Here is a 6,000-nt window from a genome sequence, read left to right on the forward strand (position 1 = left end):
AAATGTTAAACATAGACTGAGCAATTTGTCTCTGAAGTATACACCCAAGAGAATCAAAAGCATGTGTACACAAACATTCATAGCAGCATTACTCATAATAGCCAAATAATAGAAACCACCCAAATGTCCATCATTTGGAAACAAAATGTGGTACATCCATACAACAGAATATTGCTCAGCCATAAAAAGGAATGAAGCATTGATAAATACTATAACAGGAATGAACTTTGAAAATACTACACTAAGTGAAAGAAGCTCAGCACAAAAACAAAAACAAAAACAAAAAAATCACATGTAGTATGGTTCCATTTCTTTGAAATCCATACTAGGCAAATCACTAGTTTCCAGTGAGAAACTAGATTAGTGGTTGCTAGGAAATGGGGGGAGGAGGGAGTGACTGTTTGAGAGGCACAAAGTCTCTTTTTGGAGTGATGACAATGTTCTGGAATTAGGCTGTGGTAATGATTACATGACATTGGAATATACTAAAAACCACCGAACAGCACGGTGCATTTTATGTTAGATTAATTTTATTTTGATTTGTAAAAGGCTGCTGTAAGAATTGAAAATTGTACATGGAAAGCTTGTATCCCTGGCATATAGCAGCTTTTCAATAAATAGTACTTAATATTAATACATTCATTTCATAGCAAGTAAGCGACAGCCTCGGTAACTGTGGAATGAAGTGACATAGTCTGTCACAACTGTGTGTTCAATAAATATTTGTCAAAGATTGAATTCTCTTCCATTACTTTTCTGGGCCTTTTGTGTGGAATTAGGAAAATGAAGCCTCACCTACCTACCTCCACAGGAATCTACTGATGAAAAAGTCTGAGTGTATCCTCTGGTGATTGTCAAAAATGAGAAGATCTGAGCTCCGCTCTAGAGAAGTCCATTTCCTGATGACAGAGACTCATCACCATAAGACCAAGACAGGACAGTTTGACATGCCCTGGATGCCGTGGGAGTCAGGAAATAATCCTAGAACCGCCTCTACAATATTCATCAAACTCTCTCACTCCTGCCCTGGGCCCAGCCTCAAGGGAATGAACACAAGATGAACCAGATGTACCTCCTCTCCGCATGTTAGGGGCTGAATTTTGTCACCCCAAGATTATTTTTTATATATATTTTTTATTTTTTTAATGTTTCTTTATTTTTGAGGGAGAGACAGAGCATCAGCAGGGGCAGAGAGGGAGACACAGAATCCGAAGCAGGTTCCAGGCTCTGAACTGTCAGCACAGAGCCCAATGTGGGGCTCGAACCCACAAACTGTGAGATCATGACCTGAGCCAAAGTCAGACACCCAACTGACTGAGCCACCCAGGCGCCCCTGTCATCCCTAGATTCTTATGTTGAAGTCCCAACCCCCAATACCTCAGAATGTGACCTAATTTGGATGCAGGGCCTTCACAGAGGGAATTAAGTTACAGAGGTCATTAGGGGGGCACCTGGGTGGCTCAGTCAGTTAGGCATCCAACTTCAGCTCAGGTCATGATCTTATGAACCCCGCATTGGTTTCTTTTCTTTTTTTTATTTAATTTTTTTAATGTTTATTTTATTTTGAGAGAGAGCCAGATGGAACGTGAGCAGCGGAGGAGCAGAGAGAGAGAGAGAGAGAGAGAGAGAGAGAGAAAGAAGATCCGAAGCCTGGTCTGAGCTGTCAGCACAGAGCCCGGCATGGGGCTCGAACTCACGAACTGTGAGATCATGTCCGAGCCAGAGTTGGACGCTCAGCCACCCAGGCGCCCCTCCCCCCTCCCCCCCCACACACATTGGGTTTTGAGCCCCACATTGGCTCTCTGCTATCAGCGCAGACCCTGCTTCCGAACTTGTCTTCCTCTCTCTCTGCCCCTCCCCCTCTCACACTCTCTGTCTCTCTCAAAAATAACCATTAAAAAAACAACAAGAAAAAGGGCATTAGGGTAGCTCCTAACCCAGTATGACTGATGTCCTATTAACAAGGGGAAATTTAAGGGCGCCTGCGTGGCTTAGTTGGTTAAGCGACGACTCTTGATTTTAACTCAGGTCATGACCTCATGGTTCTTGGGCTCAAGCCCCACATCGGATTCTGTGCTGATGGCACAGAGTCTGCTTGTGATTCTCTCTCTGTCTCCCTCTCTCTCTCTGCCCCTCCCCCACTCGCATTGTCTCTAAATAAATAAATAAATAAATAAAGGTGGGGCGAGTTTACAGACAGACATTCACACAGGGAGAGCTTTGTGGACTTGAAGGCAGAAGTGTGTGATGCTTCTACACGCCAAGGAACGTCAACGATGGGCAGTCAATCACCAGATACAGTGATGACTCGAATGCGATTGCGGCAAAGGAAGCACAGCAGCCCGCAGCCCCCAGAGGGCGGTGGCAGGGCGCCTGTGTTGCCATAGAGTCTGGGTGAGACCCAGAGGAGCCAGGAAAGGATATGGAAATGATTTGTGATCTTGGTTTGTCCCGGGGCATTCCTCTTACGTGGGTCTCTTAGGTACCGTTATCACTCTCAGACAGCTGGAGGGGAGGTATCGCCTGTCTTGGGGCCTCTGGAGGTGGCCCAGCAAAGACAGTTGGAGCCAGCAGAGGGCGACAGAGAGCCTCCAGGCAGCCTGGGCCTGGCCTTTGAGAGGCTCAGCCCAAGGCCAGGCAAGCTCCACTCAGCCTGTGACAGGGCCTCGTTCCCTTCAGTGGTTTGAAGGGCAGCTCCCGGTCCCCAGCACTCAGAAACCCCTGCTTCAGCCTCCCTGTCCAACATGACTGCTGTCCCCTGGGACTGCAACCCTGTCCAGGGTGTGGACACAGTCCCACTTAATCCCCAGCAAGGGCCCCAAAACTTGACAGACCAGTAAAGCTCTGGATTTGGCTGTGTGATCTCAGGGAACCATCAAGCTCTCTGTGCCTCAGTTCCCTAGTAATATAGTTAACAACCCACCTTCCCTGAGAACACCCAATCTGCTTTGTACACAGGATCTCCTGATCATCCCAGGCGCTGAGACTGTGCCAACACTGGAAAAACAGATGATTAGGAGACAGATATTGTCCCTGCCCTCTCGGGGAGCTAGAGGTCCCCAAGGACCGGGCATCACTGCCCCACTTTACAGATGAAACAGCTGAGGCCCAGAGAGGTGAAGCCAATGATTCAAGGCTGCACAGCTGACAACTGGCAATCAAGATATAAACCACATGCCTCTCAGCCCCAGACCAGACACAGAACCACACCTCCCTTCGATTACGGCTCAGCTGGAACCCAAGTTCCCATGTTCCCCGGGGCTTTGCCCGAGCAAAAGCAAGGTTTCCTCCCCAAGGATTCTCATCCAGCCCAGCTATTTCCCAGCTGTGTGATCTCAGGCTGGTCTCTTCATGTCTCTGAATCTCAGTTTCCCCATGTGTAAAATGAGAGAACATTACAATGTTTCCCTTACCTCATGCGTCCTGAGTAAGACCATGCACTTTGAATGAAAGCACTTCATTTATGCGTTCATTCAGTATTTATTAAAGCCCCTCCTTGGTGCCAGGCTCTTGGCCAGATCACAGCCTTAAGGAGTGCTGGCCTGGGAACTACACCTTCAGTTCACTGCACTAAGTGCCCTTTAGGGGCATCAGATCGCAGCCAGAAGACATTCCCAAGAGGGTCTGAGGCAGCAGGGTGGGCACCCACAGGACAGGAGTCAGCACCGAGACCGAGAGACCAGAGCGTGCCTTTCCACAGAGAATTCAGCTGTGCGTGGCCCCCTGCACCACCCCGGATTTTCCAAGGGCCTGGCAAGCACCCTCCCTGTCTTGGGGCCTCTGGAGGTGGCCTGTAGGCTGCTAGGAATCCAGAGTGGGACAGGTCCTAGAAGGTTCACCCCCATCCTCTGTCAGGATACACACACATCCGGGGGTGCCCCCCACCGGGAGTCTTGGCCAATTTCCCACTGCAGGGAAAGCAGCCCATGATGCTCCTGGTTGCTAAGGCAACTGGGCCCTTGTTTTTCCTTCTTCATAAATAAGCTATAAATAGACAGGGCAAACCTGGGCGCCTTCCTTTGCATGAATTAGAGCAGCTGCTCCAGGCTTCAGGGCGCCTGGCACAGCGCCCAGGTGCCGAACCTCACTGCCCAGCCACAGACGCCCAGTGGGAAGGCACAGCGGGCCCACGGCTGTGTCCCAGCCATGTGGATTCCCGCCACCCACTCCGGACTCCCCTGGGACACTTAGCGGATTTGGGGTGCCCTGAGGAGACCCACAAAATCCCAATCACTGAAAACAAGGCCTGGGATGGGTGTTTCACTACCTAACCCCAGAGAACGAAATGAGCCCTTGTGGAGTGACCCCCCCAGCTGACGCTGAGCAGGAGTGGGCACCACCCCCCCTTTTCCCATCCCGGGAAATCAGGAAATACCTCCCGCTACCGTAGCACGTTAGAATTTATTATAAATCCTTTCTCTACCTGGTTTAATCATCATGGTCAACACCCATTGAGAGCTTTCCAGATGTAGAACAGGTGTTCTGTTAAGCACTTTACATGCCACAACCTCATTAATCCTCCCGGCTACCCAGGTGGTGCTATTAGATTTCCAGCGCAAGGGTGGGGAACTGCAAGCTGAGAGAGAGGAGGTGCCTGGCCCAAGGTCACGTAGCTGGTTAGCAAAGGAACCAGAATTTGAACCCAGGCCTGTCCTGGCCTCTCCTTTCAACATATCTGATTCTCTTAATAAACCATGAGGGCAGGAATCACAGGAGGGATGCCCTGAGTGGGAAGGAACAGAAAGAGCAACTGAGACTCAGAGTGACAAGGGACAGGCCCATGACCACAGGGAGGGAGAGTCAAGGCTGAGACGTGGGTCCCTGGAGTGTGGGCTGCAGACAGTGGGATTGTTTGCATCACAGAGGAGATTCGGGTAGATGTGAGTACCTGGTCGGTGAGGGCAGGCCTCCTTGGGGAGGTGAAGCTGACACCAGGTCTTTGAGGAAGAGAGTAGAGAGAAGGGAAGAGCTTTCCAAAGAGAAGTACAGCCCATAGAAAGGCGTGGGGGGGGGGCAGGTTATAGGGCTTGCCAGGTCTGCAGAAGAGCAGGTAGGTGGGTGTGGCCACAGGGCAGGGGTGAGGTGGGGAGGTGAGGATAGTAAGCTGGGTGGGCTCCAACTATACGGGACAGGTAGGCTGGCTCTGAAGCCTGGGTGTGTCCCGAGGACCCTGGGGAGCCATGGCAGGCTTGTGAGCAGAGAAGCAGCACAACCTCTCTTGGGAGAAGGGGCTGCTTACTTGACAAAGAGAGTTTGAGCAGAGCATGTCACCCAAACAAGGCATCCTGGGGCTGCTGGACCACAGCTGACGGATGCTTTCTCCAGCTAAGCCTACCTCTGAATGTGTCTCCGAGGCACATCCTCCTCTGTATCTTCTCTACCGTCCTAGACTTGCCGTGCCTTTCCACAGCGAGGCAAATGCTACCCCATTCATTCATTCATTCATTCATTCAGACATTCCTTGAACAAACTTCACTTCTGTGTCTGGCACTGTGCCGGGCACAGGAACACAAAGACTCTGCCCTCAAGAAAAATGAATACAGAAATGAATAAGAGAGTTAAAAGACCAGAGGTTTCTGATAGGGACTGCACAGGGTACAAAGAAGTACAAAGAAAGAGAGGGCAGCTCCCCCAGGGGAGGAAAGGCGTCAGCGAGTCCTTTAAACAAAACGTGGGAGTGTGAACAGAACTTTGAGGAGGAGCAGGAGCTGGCCAGCTGGGGTGGCAGGAGGAAGAGAATGTGCACTCCCGAAGGAAGGGACAGGCTGAGCAGACCTGTGCATGCATTAAAGAGCCGGGCATGTGGGGAAGCATTAAATGAGAGGGGTTGGGGGCAGGGGAGTTGGACACTCGGCAGGAAGCAAGGCAGGCGGGACCTGGGAGCCCCTCCTCTGGTATTAATCAGGGGGATGACGCGATCACACAGCGTGTTGTGAAAATCAACCTGGCAACTGGTCAGAAGACGGATGGACAGGGAGAGGCCGGAAGTAGGAGAGCAGG

The sequence above is a fragment of the Puma concolor genome, chromosome D4 (assembly GCF_028749965.1).
Source record: "Puma concolor isolate L17-30 chromosome D4, mPumCon1.1.hap2, whole genome shotgun sequence".
Classification (NCBI taxonomy): Eukaryota; Metazoa; Chordata; class Mammalia; order Carnivora; family Felidae; genus Puma; species Puma concolor.